At 35.1% G+C, this 21,924-nt stretch overlaps 1 protein-coding gene across 1 annotated transcript in view; it reads left to right on the forward strand.

Annotated features, from left to right (window-relative positions):
- The window catches only part of pax1a (paired box 1a), a 78,524-nt gene extending 56,940 nt beyond the window's left edge, over window positions 1-21,584 (forward strand). Inside the window, exon 6 of the mRNA XM_028797525.2 lies at window positions 21,160-21,584. The gene's annotated coding sequence lies outside the window, so the exon portion shown is untranslated. The remainder of the gene's footprint in view (window positions 1-21,159) is intronic.
- Window positions 21,585-21,924: the final 340 nt, after the last annotated feature.

The raw sequence follows: 21,924 nt of genomic DNA on the forward strand, positions 1-21,924 counted from the left end.
TCTTAGTCACAGAGACAGAGGGAATGACGTACTTCTGGGATGAAAAAGAAAAGTTTTGATCTGACCCAGAAGTGCTAGGAACACATGGACAGAGGGTTCAGAAGCACTTCCGGGTCACAGACTATAAAGGACTGTGGGAAATCCCAGATGGACGAGCTGAGTTGGGAGGCAATGTGACTAAGCGTCTCGGAGTGGAGGATTGTGTATTATTTGGAGAATTGAATTGTTTATTGAGTCTTGTTGTGACGATGCAGGTTCTGCTCCATACTCCCATCTTCTGTTCGGGAGCCCTTGAACCCAGCACCGTCGGTAATGTTACCAATGAGCTAGACAGTGACGCAATAACAATAGAGCAAGGGTTGGTGCAAATGTGCAAAGTGCTTTTATTTAAATTCCAACAAAACAAAAGTGTTCAAATAAACAAGTGCAGCAGTGCATTTAAAAGTCATTAAATAAATAATCCTTAAAAGAAATGTGGAGGTAAAAAAACAATAAATAGAAAAAAAAACACAATCCTTTAAAACCGAGGTTAAAACGTTGCTGGAGGCAGTCCTTTTAAAACAATTAAGCCCGGTGCTTCTTTTACATTAGCATCTCTCTCTCTCTCTCCTCTCCTCTCCTGCTCCTCGCACTCCAGCAACCTCCGGGTTTTCTCTTCCCGTTCCTTTCTGTTTCTTTTGTTCTTGTGCTCCCACTCTAGCTGGCTCGCGCTTCTATATATGCCGAGAGGACATAGCAGCTGCAGCCCATTAGCATCCCCAGGAACAATCACGGATGTGGGCAGTCTCTCACCTGTACACTTAGGTGAGAAACGCCCACACCGCAGATCGCCCTGAGACGCTACAGCCACAACCACTACGCCCCCTTGCTAAGCCGCGAGCGCGGTGATTATTTATTTAAAAACAGCCTTTTGAACAGGAGCTGTGGACCCACTATACCACAATTGTGGAGTGGACGGTGCTTTGTGCACATTTATTATTATAATAAATTAATTCTTGGACTTTTATCCGGTGTCTCATGTATTGTCCGAGGGTTCAAGGGAGCGAGAGCGCCCTATCTGTCACATGATACATTTGCAATATCAGATTTTACTTTGGCCAGTGTCCTTTTTATTATCAAAAAATACATAGCCTTTGACATTGTATACTTTCTAAATAGAGCAGCTATCACAAATTCGATTTTTCATTTTGTTGAATTACTTTTAGGTTAAGATCCAAAGTTACTGCTAACCCTATTTTATTATAAGATAAAGGCTCAATAGCCAACAGATTTTGCTTGTAAATGTTTTTTAATTCTTTAGTGTCAAATTACCTTTCCTCTTTTTTGTAAATCATTCATTTGACACAGAGCACTCTGTAATTAACTTTTCAGCATTTGCATATTTGCAACCCTAGTAAAGCATAAAAATTGTATAAGTATATATCTTCTATGAATCCGCCCCTATTTTGAGCCCTCGTTTTCATTATAAAATTGCTGAAAGGCAGACCTAGACTAACTCACATCAGCCAAGTTAGGGACCCTAATCAATATAACATTAAGTACATGAAAAAAAAAAGAAAAAACACACACACATACATGAAAGAAATGGGCAGAATGTGCACTCTGCATACAGACATTGAAATGACTCTAAACACCACACCACTATTCTGCCCAGGATTTTTTTTATATTACAGTTAATATTAAGGCATCATTTTTGGTATAATATGGTATGTTGCAGGTTTTTCAATGTTTACCAATGTACAACATTATTTTTATTTAGAAGGTCAAAAAAACATACATACTGTACATATTAAATGCAAGTAAATGTTTAAAAAGGGTATTTTGCTTTAAACAGAGAATATACTGTAGATGGAGGTAAATGTATTCTGATAAAGAGTTAAATAATTATAGAGAAACTATACAACTCAGTATACTCTGAAGAATCATGTGGATTTCCAGAAGAAGCATCCAACTGTTATCTGTCACTGAATTAATCTTTTAATACGTTTATAATGTCAATTTACTCAGTAGACTTAAGCAGAGGTGTAAATCCAGCTCATTTAAAAATCCAGCCAGTGTTCTCCTACCGCATCAAAAGGACCCAACAGACTGCTGTTTACTTAGCCAGAAACTCGATACAAGCAGAAACTGCCACTCCACTGTGTTTCAAAAACTCACAAACACTTCTGCTTATCCAAAATGCATATAAACATGATACACGCCAAGTTTACAAGTAATATTTATTATTTATCTTTATGCTTGCTTTACTGTCATAAGCTTTGTTTTAAAGAGTAATGTTTTTAAATCAGTTATGTTGTTTTTTAAAATAATAAATATTTGTCTTCCAAATCATTTTAAGTCACTAAACTGATTTATTAACACTTTCCATTTAAAAAGAATTAATCTTGACGCTGTACTTCAAAGGTAAACTATGAATCATGTCCAGGTTTTAATTTAAGGTAAATTTATATTCACTGCATATATGACACCTGGCACAAGAACCAGGCTGCTTCAGGGAACCTTAAAAATGATGTAGTACTTGGGGTTTGTGTTTATTTAGCTTTCTTCTTATTGCATATAAGGTGAAGTCTCTTTCACTAATCTTCAGATTTCACAGCTCTTTTAATTGAATTTCAGGACAACCATGAAATAACAGATCTGAGCCAACATAGCCACTCTAAAAAGAAAAGTTAAGGGTCATACGTTAAATTGGTCGTGACCCTTAAATCAGAATCAGTGAAGCTCAAGGCAATGAATCAGTCATCTAGCTAACCACTAAACTTAATTTACTAGCCTCTTGCCTAGACTTTTTTCCAGCTACTACATGTACCTGGAACTGGGTGTGATTCTGGTAAATGAAACAGCTGATTATACTTTTATGGAAGCATTTTCTTATTTATGCTCGCAAATAATATTTTAAAAGATATCAACAACTTATTAATTTATGGATTAGTGATGCCATAATTCATTTGACCTTTACATATTTTTAAATTTGATAACAAAGCAAAACTAGCATGACACTGATGAATAAATAAAAGAAAAAATATTTGCTATTGAATGCATGGAGCATTTTACACCTGCCAAACAGCCTGTGTCAGGTGCATATACTGACTATACTAGGCAGGTAATTTAGAATTCATGTAAATATATCTGTTTTCATTTTGATATTTACTGTATATTCTAGTTTAATTGAAATCTCCACAGTTTACTGGAAGAACAATGACTAAATGATGCTGTCATATACAGTACATTCAAGATCTTATTTTGTGAGTAAAATAAAATTTCTATACAACTATTATCCAGATAACAATTACACTGTGGACTTATTTGTAGACCAGAGTAAATGTAGCTGGATGTGTGACCTAGAGTCTTATTTTATATAGTTAAGCTACCCGTGTCTTCATGGCATAGGTATTTTTTATGAAAGATAACATAAGCATGATCTTGATCAGATTGACAGGTATCCATTCTTTGCTGTTCATACTAACAACACTTAATAACCAAACATTCTCATTTGCTTCTTCATTTTTAGAACTGTTGCTTTCCTTGTTGGCATGCAAATGTATGATGTGTTCATGAGCACAAACAGCCAAATTGAGAAACCGGTGCAGGGGTAGTGCACTCACCGCTTACAATAGCGTGAGGAGTTCTTCAGTATGGGAGGAGTGTGAAGCAGATCTCAAGATCAGGTGGTACCAGCAAATTCAGTCATGGTGCACAAAGAGAAAACCAAGTGACAGCTCCAGGACATGCTGGAGGAATTATGACCTGTTTTTTTTAAAGATATTATACTGGTGAGAAGGAACTTACATTGGTAACATGAGCTTGCAAGAATCTCGTGCAGGCAATCTTGAGTAAGAATTGTTATATTTTGTTAGTTGTCACATTTGAAGGTGAAATGGATGAACATACATGGTTCTCATCATGTTGGCAGATGGAAAATGGCCAATTAACTATACTTTGTGTTCTTTAAACACTGAAATATTTGGATGCAGAGATAAAGTCACATTATGGAAGCACACAGAAGGACTGAAGATATGTTTGACAGAGGAGGAAATGGTAACAATAGTCAAAAAATATTATTTAAAAAAACAGTACATTGTTCAGTATGCTCCAACCATCTATTAAAAGTCAAACTTGAAAGTAGTATGCTCTCCCCAAAGAAGTACAACTTCTGAGTACACTAAGATGCTTTGTTAGTTGTTCTTATCATGGTGCAATGGCAGATACACTGGGAATGAGTACATCATCAGTAAGCCACTCAGTTAAGAGTGTATGCAAAGCCCTGATAAACACTGCAGCACAGTACAGTATATAACATGGGTTGCACACAGAGACATGCAGAAAGTCATTTTCATGCAATTTGTAGGTGTGCAGATATAACTGGTGACATTAATGTCATGTAGGGACTAATTTAAGAGTGAATGGTGAACTGGGAAGGCTGCACAACCACTGACAATGTTAGAGTTGAGAAGGCCAGACCAGAAGAGAACTAGTAACTTCTCTTCAGTCTCAAATCTGGCACTGCCCCTTCCTGTGAAGACTACATTAAATTGGAGTGCAACCATGATGGGTTTTTTTTCTCTACAACTTTTTTTTTAAACTTTACTTTGCTGCCCACTGCAGTTAAATAATCTCTGTGCATTTTGTTGGCAATAGTGCAAAGATATGGATATTTTTCTTTTTGTAACCCTGATAGATAGATAGATAGATAGATAGATAGATAGATAGATAGATAGATAGATAGATAGATAGATAGATAGATAGATAGATAGATAGATAGATAGATAGATAGATAGATAGATAGATAGATAGATAGATAGATAGATAGATAGATAGAACTTTATTTGTCCCCAGGGTGAAATTTGGCTTTCTACTAAAGGTCTTTATGTAAATAAATAAATAAACAAATAAATTAAATAATTAATTAATTAATAGATAGATAAATAAATATTCACACAATCACTATAGTCTGAACACACACCAGAATGACTTAAAATGAAGAAAAAATTAAAAAGAAAGAAAAGAAAACTTGTCACCTGGCTCTCACAGTCATCAGAGGTATTACGTAGGTGTATTGCTGTTGGTATAAAGGAGACTGAAAGTTCACAGTGTTAGTGTGTCATATAGATGATCTGCAGAATTGTTCATAATGGCATTCAGTTTTGTATTCATTCTTCTCTTTGCTACGACCTACGGGTTTCCAGAGTGCATCCCATAACTCAGCCTGTCCTTTTAATTAGTTTATTGATTTGGTGGGTGTCTCTTGAGGAGATCATAGCAGCCCAGCTTGTATGGATATAACAGATCAATGAGAATAAAATAAAAAGAATAAAGGCTTACACAATTGTGCCCCACACTAATCTACACTCCATGGGTGACAGAGCCTTCAGCTGTATAGCACCCAGACTCTGGAATGACCAACCGAAATTAATTAGATCAGCTGATTCCATGAATTCTTTTAAAAAACAACTCAAAACTCATTGGTTCAGGAAGGCTTTTAGCTCTACCTGACTTTATTACCCCTCTCTCAGTTTACCTCTATGTCAAGATGCTCATGTAACCTGTATGTGTGTGCTAGACCATCAATTATGTTGTCTGTTAGGCTTTTTCTCTGAATTTACTATCTTACTCTTCTTTATTTATTTATCTGGTTTAGTACAATGCTATATACTGTATACCCTGCCGTTCTATCTTAAACTCTGTGAAGTGCCTTGAGCATGGGAAAGGTGCTATATGAATAAAACATATTATTATTATTACTATTATTATTATTATGAAAATATTATGACAAAAGAGGCCATACAGTATATTATAAAATTAGAAAAAGTTGATATATTGTCAAGAATGATTAAAAACTGACATAATTAGAAGATTCAAAATCTGTTCCTACAAAACTATGAAAGAAAGCATTAAGATTATCTCCACTATATTGAAAATAAAATAAATAAGGGAAAATAATAAGAAAGGAGGAAATATTATCAATGATAAAAGCAAAATTAGTATTAAAAAGTAGGTAAAACAAAACCTAAATTCTTCTTTAAACCAAATGTTCCTGCATGTAAATCTTAAAATTTGAAACAAACTTCAGTATCATATACAGTACACTGTACATACTTGAACCATCATTGCTGTTGTATAAAAACAAAGTTTTTGCCTATTGCTTATTATACTGATAGAGGATTTTGGAACACTGTGAACTTCTTTATGATATGATTGCCATGGTATATGTGTTTACCTACTCCTACAGAAAATGAATTTATAGCAAAACTAGAAGAGAAAGCACCCTAGAACATTTTTTAAAAAACGTTACGAAGAATTTAACATTCTATCATAAAAAAGTCACTATTTTCACAAACATGTACTGTTAGTAGTCATTTGAAACAGTACAACTTAAAAGTTTACCCACCTGATGTATTCCTTAAGATTTTTTAAATTTATTTATTTATTAATTGATTGATTGAGTGGCTGTATCATCTGTCCTGTGAATCTGCATTCTTGTTTTTTATCTTTCTGCTACTGTACACATTTGAATTTTCCCATGGGATTAATAAAGTGTATCTAATCTAATCTGATCTAACAAATTAAACATGGTTATGGTATATTTACATTGACACACAAATTGTCTAGTATGGATCCAGCAACATTTAAAAACAGTGTGAAACAACAACAACAATATTTATTTATATGGCACATTTTCATACAAATGATTTAGCTCAAAGTGTTAAATGGGAAATGTAAGAATATCATGGATCAAATGTGCAAAATAAACAAGAAATTGTGATGAAATGCACATTACATTGTTATTAAGATGCCACTTAACAGGCTATATCAATATTGGAGGTGAAACAGAAGCTAAATTGTGAAAAGATGTTAGGTCAATGAAATAATGTGCAAACCAGGAGTTAATTGAAAGAAAAATAAATATATGAGTATGGTAATTAAAACAAAATTCACTAAAACTTAAAAATGGAAAAAGCCCATGTTGAAGAAATAAATATTCCATTGGTTTACTGACTTTATTATTATGTAAATGTCTCACAGGTCCCAGAGCATTTAATGAACTGTTGCAGTCTGAGATATTGGGTCCCTGTGGCTCTTCTAACTGATTTTTTTAAAATTCACTGTAATTACATTGGTGGCATTTCCATGAGCAACAAATTCAATTAAAAGTATGCCGCAACCTAATACAAAATGTAAATGGAATGATAGTCACTGATAAATGAGAAATTGCTGTTGAAATTAAAAAGATATTGATGTTGTAACCTAGTATTAAATGTTCTGTTTATTTTTAAAATGCTACATAACCCTTAAAAAAGCTCATTGTAAACAGACAACAGTTTAAAAAAGTATTCTGTTTAAATTTTTACTATTTATTTTGCTTCTGGATTAAAAATACATTTAACTATTCTTGGCTTAACCCTATGTGAGAGTTTCAAAGAGGAACCAGAATTACAGAATAATTATAAATGTTCATTTTTTAAAGAACCTCCCTATGTAGATTGTAAACAACAGATCAGTGTTACATTATAAGTGATGGAAGGTTTTTGGCATTAAAATGGATATTTGAACATGTCACATAAGAGCTGATTCATAAAATAACATTACACGTTTTCAGTGCATATATTTAACTGAATTCTTTTTTCAAGAACAGAAGGATTTCTAACGTTAAGTTCCCTTGTTTGCTCTTGCCTGGTAGCTATCTGCAGGTAATGACAAATGTAACCTGAGATATTGCAAATATCTGCTTTTGTACTGAAAACGTCCATTAACGATTGATGCTTCTAAAAGTGACATAGAGCCAGGGTAAAAAGATTGCTAAGCTAACATTGCCATGAAAACAATCTATTCCTTGACAGTTTCTAGGTTCAAATGCTATTGTAAATGCTACTTGCATTTTCTTTAGCAGAATATAAAATTCCTCAAGGTCCTGGCTATCATTTCCTTACAGGTATGAGTGGATCCCATTTAACAAGGTGTGCCCTCATTCCATATGCCAATACACATGGAACTTGAAGTTTAATTTGACCTTAGAGCCTTGTCTGTCATCTCTCACCTTTAAGTTTTATCTCACATATTTCCACCGTCAACACTTCCTGATATTTAAAACGACAGAAACTAAACTACTTTAGTCCATAACTAAATAAATGCTTGATCTGAACTAAAGTGCCTGATGAGCCCCTTTTTCAGTTGCAAGCCCATAACCTGTATGGTATTAAATCCTAATGAGCTAAGTAAAGTAAATAGCTGCTGAAATCTTCCCTTAAAAGAATTCCTTGTTCAGGTTTTGCTGGCACCGCTGAGAGTTGTGAATTAAATACCCAGTTGCTTCACATTACTGAATATAAAGTTGGGAATTGAACAGTACATAAAATTTTTAGCAAAGGACATACTAACATAGATTAGTCTACTTCCTACCTTTGACAGCATAACAGTCAAATTGTTTATTTTTATTTTTCATTATTGGCAGTGTCTGAATTTTTTCGTCTAGTCTTCAAACCCATAACACACAGCACTCAAAAACTGTATATATTATAGTTATTATATTTTATCCTGATTTGTTACATATGAAGAAGATTGCTGAAGGCCTTTCATAGACAACTGATTGGCTCTGTATAAGTGTTTCAAAATTGTCTTTAATGGCTCCTGATGCCTATTTATCATTACCGATAATAAAAGAATCAGACTTACTCAAAAGAAGGACAGCACACTCTACATTAAAATTTTTAATAACTGTACCCAATGGCAGCATAGAAGGATAAAGGGATAATATTCTTGGTCAGTATATGCACTGTATAGTTGTAATTAAAAAAACAACATTTATGGCTTAAATAGGCTGGCACTGGATTTATAAATCCAGTACAATGTTTTCCATTTAAGTGTTTTTTAAAGTAGCAGTGCTTTCCCTTCATTAACACATCATTTAAAGTACATGTCATTTTGTACTCTAAAGTCAAAAATTTTAAGAACAGAGTCATATACAGTAAGTGATGCCAAAATACAATAACCTGTACAAAGATATACCATACTCCTACTACTAAAATCTGATTAAACCCTTGATTATACTTTATTTGTCATAAGGTAAGCCTCAAAATAAAAATATGATGTAGCTTTTAGATTGCATTGTATTGCAAAATCTCAGATTTAGAACATAATATATCAAACTGGCTGTACTGTTTGCATTATGCTGTATTTTTGACCATACGAGAAGCTCTAACATTTTAGTAGAGTAGAATGCAGTTGCACTTTTAAAAGCGATCTGTATTAATCTGTGCTGACTGAAACTAATGACTCCCCTGGCTAATAACTGCATATGTTTTGTATGGCACTCCTATATCATAATGTTTAAATCCCAGTGGATCTAAGTCAAATGAATGTGTGTTTGCTATGCTTTACATGTAAATCAATTAACAACTGTGAAAAATGTGCACTTAATATTCTCTGAAACTTTAAGTTTTCCTCTTTTTCCATTAGATTTTATTCCTTTGCAACCTCAAAAAAGCACCATAACTAGCAAAAATTCTATTTGAATATATTCAGATACATTCCATATGCCTTTCTTCATATGATATTTTCATGGTAGTGTTGCTGCCTTGCATTAAAGAGGCCAGGGTTTATGTACCAGGTCCTCCCTGTGTGCAGTTTGCATGTTTCAGAGGTGCTCCGGTTTCTTCCCACCGTCCAAAGACATACAGGTTAGGTGGACTGGGACTAGTGCATGTGTTTGTGTGTATGTTTGGCCTGCGATGGACTGGCGCCTTGTCAAGGGTTTGTTTCTTCTTTGAGCCCTCTGCTAGCCGGAATAAACTCCAGCGCCCCCAGAGTGCCTGATCAGGACTAAGTGGGTTAGAAAATGACTGATATTTTAAGACAATGGTTTAAACTCTTTGGTGGTATTCACAGGTGTATATATAAACAAATTAATACATTAAAATATAATAAAATAGCTATCATAATTATTAGCAAAATGGGAGCTATAAATTAACAATACGATCATACACGTGTGTAAGTTATTAATAGATTATTCAGTCTCATTCAGTTATTATATTTAGCACTGTATGGCCCACAATGGAAACTAATCTAAAGTCTGTGAGAATGACCAGCAGGGCCTTCTCTGCTTCTTACGATAGGAGTTTTCTGTTAAAAAAAGTCAACACAAGGAATCCAGATCTCTTGTACAATGTGGTGGGCAATGTGGTCTCATCACTCCTGTGCTTGAACACAAATCACAGGGTTGCCTGTTCAGGTCTTAATACAGACTTAACATGACATTAAGTGAACTATAGATGTATATATGTAGAGTGAAGTATATGCATGAACAACCTGATTATTTGTAATACCTAGAAAAATATTTTATTATTATTATTATTATTATTACCCCTGTATCAAGTGACTTGTAAGCCTCTTTTAAACTTCAAAACAATCCATGATGTGTGCACTCATAACCAGACCACCGCACACCTACATGCTTTAAAATGTCAACTGCTCATCTCATTTCACAAATGCCAGAAGAATCTTTAAAAGCTGTCTTTGGTTTAAAGCTTCCATTATTATGCTGCTCTTAAGAAGGAATTTAAATGGATGAATGTTAAGACAATTTTGATATACTTTTTTTTTTTACCTGAAACATGAAATACTAATGAACAGTACAAGACAGTATAAGAAAGCCGTATCTCAATGATACAATTAGTTGCACTATAAAGACATTTTATCACTGATGTATTCTGCCTTTGTATCTTGCTTTGTCTGTTAACACGTTGAAAACTTTTTTTTCTAAGTGATGTTAAATGAATTATTTATTTTGTATTGTAGAGAACGAAACCCAGACAGATTAATTTGAAAATAGAAGTCATATGATTTTCAATGCCTTGAAAAAGCATACAGTTAATGTCATACTTGCAAAATAACTAGTGTCTCTGCTTTATTTTGACTCCACTGTTATATAAATAAAATTTGTTAATTTAAAAAGTTTGGTTAAAAATGAACTTGTGATTTATACTAACATCATTACTTGTGTTGCAAAAAATGCTAATTTGTTACATCTTGACTTTGTCAAATGCTACATTCCATAATATGTGTTAGGATTTCCGTTCCAAAAGTCTTATCATTATATAACTTTAAGGAACAGATAGTAAAACATCTTCTTATGACTAATCATTGGTCATTTGAAACTTGCTGAAGCACAAATCTTTATTGTAATGAAAATTAAAGACAAGAAAAATCAGGATTCAGAAAAAAAAGTCAGGAATCTGAAACACAAAAAACAAAATACTTGTAAATAGTTTCAGTTTTTGGGTAAGTTAAAGTGCTCCAAAATTGGAATCAAAATGGTTAATCACTTTGAATTTGCCTGGCATGTTTATTTACAGTCCCTGATTATATCTGCAATGTGTTGGTGTCTATTCCAGTGTTGTTTTTTGCCTTGTTACTTCAATAGGTTCAAACCCCCCAGGAAATAGGTGGATGGCTGTAATTGTGGTACTTACCAAAATGTGCTTACCAGTATACTATAAGTGCCAGAACAAAAGTCATCACCGCTATATTTCTTAGGAAAGTCCATTGGCTCCTTCATTTCTCAGCCTATCAGCAGTCACTACAGATCCTCTGGTTAGGTTGACAGGAGACTTTATTTAAAGAAAATAAATTCAGAACACCTCCTTTCTACAATAACTTCTGTCTTAGTCTCTGTCTTGATCTTTTTCTTTTCCTGTGCACCGTTTTCCTTTCCTATAGTCCTTTTTTGTGTTTAGACATTGTTTATTACTTTTCTGTCCAAGACAAAGGCTTCACATTAAATAGCTCCTTTTATTTTATACAATAAGTGTATATTTTATATTATTTACACAGAATATACATACTCCATATTCTTACAGATGACCACACAATAGCTCAATGATTAGTGATATCCAACTGGAGATTTCATGTCCTTCCCGAGGTCTCATTAATATAACGTGTGGATTCCAGGGAGAAAATATGCACACACTTAAAAAAGTGAAAAATGCATATGCCAAAAAAATATATTTTCATAAAATTTTGCATATGCACATTGGTACACTATTAACCATTTCTGAATCATTTGTAAATGTGCCAAATTCATCACATAGTTCCAAGAGAATGGTCCTTGGAGTCATTCATCATTATGGGCAGAAAAATCCTGTTGGTCCTTAAAAGCTTTTTCCATTCCTACATGACCATTTGTAGAGTCTTGAAAAAGTGCCAAACAAGTCACGTTGTGTCAAACCCCTTGGCTATGAGTGGGCTGTAGGCCGAGCTGGTGCTAGGTTATTTTGTATCCTAGGGCAACCTTATTAGTGCGCCAACCAACTATTCAGTTGCTAACCCGTGCAGCTGGGTTTTAACCCCCCTTATGATCTGTGCCCTAGGCAAATGTTTAATTCACCTTAATGGTGGTGCTGGCCCTCTGTGTAGGGCATGATATTTAGAGCTTTCTGTACACAAGGATTGAACCACACCTGTGTTTTTATTTAATTAAGTTATTGACAAGTGATTGCTTTTGTTTCTAATTCTGAAAAATGACAATAGGTAGCTAATATAAACTGATGAAAAACCCAAGAAGTTCTTCAGTGCAAACACACAGCATTGGCTCTCTTATAAGGTAACTAAAATTGAGTCTGTACATCATATTGATTACTTATGAGTGCTAATATTTTTATCACCTCAATAGACATTATAAAAAAGGCTTAGTGATATGAATCATTAGAGCTATGTAAAGAAAATTTATTTTTTATTATTACTATTATTATTATTACTATTATAAGTGGTTATTTAACTGGTCTGGCTGAAGTATGAGTCAGGTTTGCTCTAAATATATGCATGTTGGCCCTTCATGTTTTCTTTTTTAAATAATTTAAAGAGATTGTTATTTTCGTGGGAATTGTTACATATGCATTATTTTCACTTTTACTTTAAAAATTTTGTAAAAACAATACTTATCCTTTATTGGTTAAATCTCTTTCTCGCAGGATGTATAATGCTGCTCGCGTTGTGAAGGTGGGGCAGCTGAACTCAGGCTAAGGAGATGCTGTTCGTTCAGCTGCCGTCTTTCTGCTGTTGCTGCTGACGAGCTGCGTGTTGTCTTTGTCGTGCTGCACGTCGATCATTTAAAAGCCTGTACAGCAGCTGTCCTTTTGCCTCTTTGTGTCTCTGCCGCTCACGTTGTGAAGGGGGGGGGGCGGAACGCACGGTAAGGAAAAGCGGTCGGATCATCTTCTGGATTGTTGCTGCTGCTGGAGAGCTGTGTGTTCTGCTTGTCCTGCTTGTCCCGCTGCTCCTCGATCATTTAAAAGCCTGTACAGCAGCTGTCCTTTTGCCACTTCACATCTCTGCCGCTCGCCTTGTGAAGGGGGGGTGAACGCATGCTAAGGAGAAGTGGTGGGATCATCTGCTGGCTTGCTGCTGCTGCTGTTGGTGAGCTGCATGTTCAGCTTGCCGCTTGTCGTTGTTGTAAGAGCTGGGAGCACATGAAGTGTGTCTGCCAAATGCATTCCAACAACTGCTAGGTTAGATGTCCGTGAACTTGTTTTAAATGTCTCACTGCCTTGTCTCGCATGACGGTAAAGTGTCTCTAGCGGGACGTCAAATTGTCTTCCGAGAAGATCACATCTCGTCTCCCTAGTCTCCCTCCCAAAATTTTTTTTTATGATAGAGAGATCACCAGATGCATATGCACATTTCAGGCCCTTTTTGTGTGTACATAAAAACGTATAAATCTGATCCCTGGTCTTTATGGTTTTTCTAAAACACTCTAAAGTTCTCTACATGCTAGACTGACTGGCTGCCTCTGCATATGAGTGAATGTGACTTGCACTATTGGCTACTGTAATGTGTGGTTCTTGTCCTTCAGTCACATCTACTCGAATGAGTTGTGCCTCCCTGTTACCCTAATGTGAATAATGAGAATTTGAAAAATGAATAGGCTAATCTATATATACTGCAGAGAACATTTGTTTTTTTATTTTGACTGTTATAATTGTGTAAGTGTATATATCTGTATAAGTGTATACCATACTTGCCTTGCAATTAATAACAGGTGTATACAATAGGCCATCATTGTCATATGTGCAAAGTAAAGTAAAAGTCTTACTTGCAAAAACTGCAAAATTCAATTCCTCAGATTAAGTATGTTATTTGTAAATGCTTATTCTCTGTAAAAACAAATTCTGGTGTTCCATATTACTTTAATAGACATTCAATTCAAGCTACGTAATACACTACACCAACATTTAACATCTGATTGACACATTTATAAAGTGGCTCATGTCTAGGATATCAAATTTTTTACAATATTTGCAAAACACACATTTGTCCTTATTTTATCCTACATTAAAAATGGAGTTCTGCAGAATTAAATTCTAATTCTATATTTTTTTGTTTGTTTTTATCATCACATTAAATTTCATTCATAGACTAGAAACTCTTCTTTACTTATCATTAAATGTTAAAGCATAAGAATAGTCACTGCATTGTTAGGCAACTTATAATGTCTCTATTGGTTATTAATTAGCATTTAAGACATCATTTGATACTAATATGTAACATTTTATGTAGCAAAAATTCACAATTATTTTATATTTGACATACTGTATACAGAGCAGAGTAGCACTTTTATTCATTGACTTAACTTTAAAATTTTTAAACTGTTTTCTCTGTCTCCTAGGTGCCACTGAAACCCTTGGCTAAGTGTCGTCTTTGACTTATAGTAAACATCTTCAGACAATATGGATAAAGTAACCTCACTATACACTAAACACAGTGTTGGACTTGCTCTGTTGATTCAAAAATTATTTAGTTAAGAGAAAAGCATCTATCACTAATGCAAACATGAGTGCTTAATTTTCACGTTAACAAAATGCCTATAAATGATTCTCAAGTGTTCTGAAAGAATTTTCTAAGAACAGTGGAGTCAAAATCAGAACTTTTTGACATGGGTAGCTATATGCCTGAAGACAGACTAACACTACATTCCAAAGCAGGTCATATTAGTAGTCATGCAGAGTGGTTATAGTGTTATCTATAACTTTTGAAGGAACCATGAATTCTGTTCTGTAGCAGATGATTTTTCAGACAAATATCAGACCAATCATTGATAGCTGAAGCTAATAATCTTCTGGCATCATACAGCAGATCCAAGAGGACAGATTTTCACTTTGGGTACCCCAAAAATTCTTTAAGTAAATAAAGTTCAAGTTACAATATATTATTACATTTAAAGTGTATGGTAAAAGTAATTAGCATACAACACATTCCCACTGTACAGCACCACACTAAGAAATACTGAATATAGTCGAATATTAACATTACCTTGGAACAATCCAGCAATGTCATTTTTTCATATACTTTGTAAAGTATAAGTATATACTTTGTATATTTGTAAAGCTTCCTTTCCGATCTTTAAACACTATTATTTTCTATTTGTTTTTCTTTTCATCGTTTAATTCTTCCACGTGATGCCTGAAAACCATGAGGACTAATTGAGATCATTTATGTTAGGTTAAATTCCCAGTGAGAACTGAGTGGTCTCGTGGCCTCAGAACCCCTGCAGATTTTGTTTTTTTCTCCAGCCCTCTGGAGTTTTTTTTTTTTTTTTTTTGTTCTCCCTGGCAGCATTTAAATACCAGAGGTAAAGTTTGATATGCTGTATAGGAAAGGTGTTATTATGCAGTTCAAATTTCAACCTTCAGTTTTAAACAGACATATACATCTTATTCATACCTGAACACTATTTGGCTTCTTCTGGAGTGATATTAAATACAGTATGTGTGCGTGTATATCAGAATCTGAGTTTGTGGACATGTTAGCAACAAAATGAATCACTCAATCAGAATGAAGCTCGACATAGTTATTATTCTAGGGAAATTCTAAAAGCCTGCTGATATTAATAAAACTATTCTGAAAACCCTTTATACCACTATATATGTTGTGCTATACCCTTCTGATCTATTATGGAGGTATTGTAGAATGATACTTTGTTAATTTGTTATAGATCTATATTAACTGAACGTAAAATCTTTGAAATATACAGAATGCTTTCAAGAATAAGCATATGAACATGTACACAATTTGATTTTTCAGAATCACATTCACTTTAAAACACCTGTGCAAGATGAAAAACCCAAAATTTCAGCAATGCTTTTGGAAGTAACTGAGACCCAACTAATTACCAATGCAGCCAGTTCTGTTTCTAAAATATGTTTTTAAGAATTTTTAATTAACCTTTCCTCAAAAATGAGACAAGTCGTGGAACCCCATGAAAATATCTTTCAACATACCAAAAAATTCTTTCTGCTGTGATTTGAACTACTTTTATTTTAAAAAGTTCTGAAACAATATTTAAAAAAAAAAAAAAAAATATATATATATATATATATAATTAGGTTCAATGTCAATAACATACACAATAAATCAAATAGGTAAAATAAATGCAATTCATTTTTAGACTTTTTTGAACCAATTAAAAAACGTTTCCTAAAAGTTCTCCAAAATCTATATAGTCTTTGGTCATTGCTGCTGGCAGCCTTGTTGTTTATTCTGAATTTTTAAAGTTCATTGTTTTATATTTTTTTCTTATTTAGTAGTAATCAGTTGTTATTTTCAAGGAATGTAGGGATTTGTGTAATTTTAAGACATTTGCAATATATCTTCACCTTCTCTTATGAAGATTTCAAAACTTCCCATTTGATTGCATTTTTTTATATCTAATTTTTTCAGTAAGAGGCAGAAAATGCATGTAGTACTTCAGAAGAAAAGGCCCATGGAATGTGTTTTGAACGTTACTAAAACAACTGCCTAAAGAAACAACAAGTGATGATAGGCACTGAGCAGCATACTTAGAAAATAATTTCAGCAGTCCCAGACATGCTCTGCATTAGAACTTTTTACCAAATGTAAACTTTTATTGCAAATGAACACACGCAAGATTTACTTTTACTGTGAACTTCAATAACAAACAGTACTATCATACCGGACTGAGTAAATATAAATATTTCATCCCACCAATCTCTGATACTATTTATTTATACTGGATAATTTCTATTATTAAAGTTATTTTTAGTTTATTTTTCAGTATACTCTTTTGTGTTTGCACAAGATTCTTCTTCCTTTATACATTTTTCCTTGTACATGTTATGTTGCATCATGCAGTTCTAATTATTATGTATTTTGATGTTAAGATTTAGATTTGTGCATCTGTTCTTTCAATAAAAACTTTCCATCCATTTTTTAAATTCCCTTCAACATTTTTGTAAGCTTTTAGAGATAATGTTGTCTATGTAATTGTATCTCACAGATGAAGATGAGAGGCACAGGCAAAAAGAAAAAATCAACCACTTCCAGGAAAAACGATTCTTTAAACCTATAAAGTTTTACAACACCTACTACTGGAAGTTGGCTTTTGAATGAGTCTCGAAACAATTTAGGAGCTTCATGGGAAATGATTGTTTAAAAAGGAAAGCACACACTGTTGTTGTTATCTATACTGAGCTTAGATTACTTCATTCATTCTGCTAATGTGGACAAAAGGTGTATGTCAGGAGCACTGAAGTAATCCTTTTACTCCATCCTGTTTTAGATGACATTGGTATGAAGAAGAGTGTGTTTTTCCATAGTATCAGTTACCCTGTTTTAAAGAGCGGAGTAGCAGAGTAAAGGGTAACTTGTGATGTCTTGAAGATAGTCAGATGGTGGAAAAAAAGTGTCAATGCTTAAATGAAACAGTAAAAATATATGTTTATGAAGAGATGTGTATGCATTTGTTATAATTAAAATGTGTGTTTGTTGTGCTATGTGCATTGATGGACAATTTAGTACTTACAAATATTTGTTTAAGAAAAAAAGTTCTGCTGCATAATTTAATTATATGAGGTGGTGGAATGGTAGTGCAGTAGTAATGTGAGTGACTCAAAGCTCCAGGACTGATTTAAAAAACAGACCTGGCCACAGTCTTTGTGGAGTTTTTACCTTCTCCTAGTGTTGGCATGGATTTTTCTACAGGTTCCCACTTGCATCACAAAGACATGAAGATTAGGTTGACTGGCTCAATATGTGAATGCTGTTTACTCATATACTGTTACGACTGGAAAAACTGGAAAAAAAATATTTAAATTTTCTAGTTTATTTTGATGAAGTAAGTGTGCTCATACATGTTGCTTTCCATAATCTTCACCTTACTTGCCTATTTATGCATAAAATTACTTATTAACAAGCAAATAAAACCCGAAAGAGCAAAGAGTACATACATAATTTTGTATTTCTTTACAGGACTATTGATGAATACCAAAATGTATGACTGAACACTTACATGGCTGGATTATGGATTTATTATCTAAGTGTGATGGCTCAGCCTTTCACAGTTAAGACTGTAATCTGCAAAACAAGCCTACCTAATTTATCACTGATTTAATCATCTTATGTTTATGCTGCAATAAAAAACTTATATTCCATTTGTTCTCATGGCCTAAGACTGCTCCTAAATTTCAATCCAGTCTATGACACACTAGGATTTAACTTAAATTTACAAAAAACACACAGGGAGAAAGAGAAATAAAATATACTGGAGGTGGAGTCATTTTGATTTTATGGCCAAATTCCATCACCAATTTCTTTAACTGAAAACTGCCAAATTGTGATTGTGTTGCTACTGAATTATATTTACACAAGATTGTATTATTTAAATGTTCCTTATCTAATACAAAGACAATGAGTTTTCTTTCCTGAATTCACCTCCTGAGTTCAACATGTTAAAAGTTTTTTTTTTTTTTATTCCTTTGAATGGCAACCTAAAAAGACCAGAGCAGACCATCTCCTACTACATGTCAGTGATTTCCGCACTGAATTAGATTGCTTTGAATCCACCATTTTTTAGGCCAGGTCAGGTCAAGAGAATGCACTGGTACTGCACATTACCACACCCACCACATAACAAAACAGCTTGGGATCCTGGTTGGCAACTCCCCTCCCCAGGCAGACAGGCGGCCCAGTCCCACCCTCCAGAAGTGATCCTCTATCTGCCACAGGCAGATGTTATGTGGGCATCTTATTGGCCTGGTCCAGCCACTTTGGTCCTCAACAATGAGAATCCTGTGAGCCGGATCATCCTCAGGAATTGTGCAACATGGCCATAGTGCCGTAACTGATGCTCCCTCAGAAGGCAGGTAATGTGCCTCATTCGGTACTCTGTGAGCAACCGCTCACTCGACACAAAATCAAACCACTAGTACCCAAGGATTCTCCAAAGAGACACAGTACTGAAGGAGTTCAGTCTTCGTCTTAGGTCACTGGATAGCATCCATGTCTCTCAACCATATAGCGAAACACCAAGACTCTAAAGACTTGAACCTTTGTCCTTTTGCATAGATATTTGGAGCACCACCAAACCTTTCCGGTGACCTCATGAAATCCCCCCCGCCACCCCACCCCCCATGCTCTCCCAATCCGTCTACTGACTTCATAGGAATGAATGTCACTGCCAAGGTAAGTAAACGTCTCAACAAGTTTGACACTCTCTCTGCAGACAGACACACTGCTGATGGCTGTGCCAAAGAGGTCATTATATACCTGGATCTTGGTTTTTAACCAGGACACTCGCAAGCACAGAGACTTAGACTCCTTGCTCAGTCTCTCAAGAGCCCCGATCAGAGCCACACAGCATCATCAGCAAAGTCAAAATCAGTAAATCTTTCTTCACCAACAGATGCCCCACAGCCTTGGAACCCCACAATCCTGCCCAACTAACCCCATGTAAGCATTAAACAGAATAAGAGCAAGAACACACCCCTGGCGAACCTGAGAATCAACTGGGAAAATGCAGAGGTTTTTTGAGACTTGGACATTATTGATTTTATTTTATTTTTTTCTTGCACATGATTTTCACAGAAGACACAACTTGATATGTTACAGCTAGGGTTTATTCCATTGCTTGTTTATGTTGTCCTTTAACGATTGTTTGTTTTAATTCTGAAGTATTATTTTTGATGCTTTTTTGTTTTTTATGTATTTTGTTTCTTCATTATGTATGGTATTTTTTGTGTCCAAAGCTACATCTTTTGTGTGGAACACCAGGAGGTAGGGCCACCATGGCGTCACTGCTGAAACATCGCCCTCAACCATTATACTCTTGAGGAGATAAAGTTTCCTTGTGGGTGCATTGCAGATTGCAGGTCTTTTGAGGACATTTCTTGATTTTCTGGTTATTATGGATTTTATTGCTTTGTTTTTTGGATTCTGAGCACTGGATAATGGATTGGACTTGTTAGCCTTGGAATGCCTTTGTATGCAAACTCATTTTGCCTTTCTTTTTTGCCTTTTCCCCAGTCTAGCTGTTATCTGCTTCTTTTTGTTTATATTTAAAAATTCTTCATTTATAAAGAATCTTCTAAAAATCTTTTGAATCCCTTGAAGGCCATCTTTGTACATTTAAAATATTTTTGAACTTTAAAAGTCTGAGCTCCACTTTGGGTCTGTGCAGGTCTTGAAGTCTGACTTTTTGAGTTGGGACTTGGCTGTCTGGGGTAAGGCCTGTTTCTGAGGCACAGACTTAATGAAGCTTTGGTCCAGCCTGTGTTATTTGGAACTCTGTTTATCCTTTTTGTTGTTATGGTAATGTGGTTCCATTACTTTTGGGGCATCACTTTACATAGCGGGCGGCACGGTGGCGCAGTGGTAGTGCTGCTGCCTCACAGTTAGGAGACCCAGGTTCGCTTCCCGGATCCTCCCTGCGTGGAGTTTGCATGTTCTCCCCGTGTCTGCGTGGGTTTCCTCCGGGCACTCTGGTTTCCTCCCACAGTCCAAAGACATGCAGATTAGGTGGACTGGTGATTCTAAATTGGCCCTAGTGTGTGCTTGGTGTGTGGGTGTGTTTGTGTGTGTCCTGCAGTGGGTTGGCACCCTGCCTGGGATTGGTTCCTGCCTTGTGCCCTGTGTTGGCAGGGATTGGCTACAGCAGACCCCCATGACCCTGTGTTCAGATTCAGCTGGTTGGAAAATGGATGGATGGACTTTACATGGCACCCTCACACACACACTCACTGTTAATTAAAGTAGGGTGGCAGACTTGTGCTCCCAGGGAGAATTTACGGGATCTATGCAGGAAGGAAATGGGGTGGGGTTTTAGGGGGAAGTTTAGTGTGACACAGTCGCTAACTTCCTTTCTTTCTTTAAACTTAGAGTGAAGGAGAACTGCCAAGAGGACCTTTGACATCACTTTTCTGGGGTCTCCAGAAGTCCTGCTCCTTTCACCACAATTGCTAATTAAGAAGCAATCGGACAGGAGGTCAATATTCATTCATAGACCAGTGACTGAAGAAGATTGTCCCTCATTCTCTGGAGATTCGTTGGTGGGCTAGAAAAGTCATGAGACAGACCAAGTAGTCCCTTTATTGATACTTTTACAACTATATTACCAAAGATTAAATTGGGAATCCTTGCTGGAACCTCAACTCAACTTTAACTGTTTACCTCTCTGTTTTTACAGAAGCTAATTTAAAGTTACCAGTTAACCTTACATGCACTTCATTGGGATGTGGGAAATAAAACTGAACATTGTACCTAAATTGACATCATCACATTAAGTTTAAACCTATCATAACTCCTCTTCTGAATAAAATCATATGTTAAATGTAGTAATGTCAGCATCATCATTTGATGATTCATTCTACACAGCTTATCAGAACTGAGGAGAAAATAGGTGAATCTTGAGTTAAAAACATGTTTCACTTATAATTTTTAGATAACACTGCAATTGCACTTTAGCAACCTTGTCAGAAATACTGAAATAAAATTATATTATGTTCCTGTGAAAACTGCAAGAACCGATGCAAAAACATCTGAAATAGCTGCTATATAAATCTCAGATGATGTGCCATGCAAATCCAGGAGAAGACCCAGAACAAATCTATGACACTGTGGAGATATTACACCTTACAGCTGCTT

The sequence above is a fragment of the Erpetoichthys calabaricus genome, chromosome 3 (assembly GCF_900747795.2).
Source record: "Erpetoichthys calabaricus chromosome 3, fErpCal1.3, whole genome shotgun sequence".
Classification (NCBI taxonomy): Eukaryota; Metazoa; Chordata; class Cladistia; order Polypteriformes; family Polypteridae; genus Erpetoichthys; species Erpetoichthys calabaricus.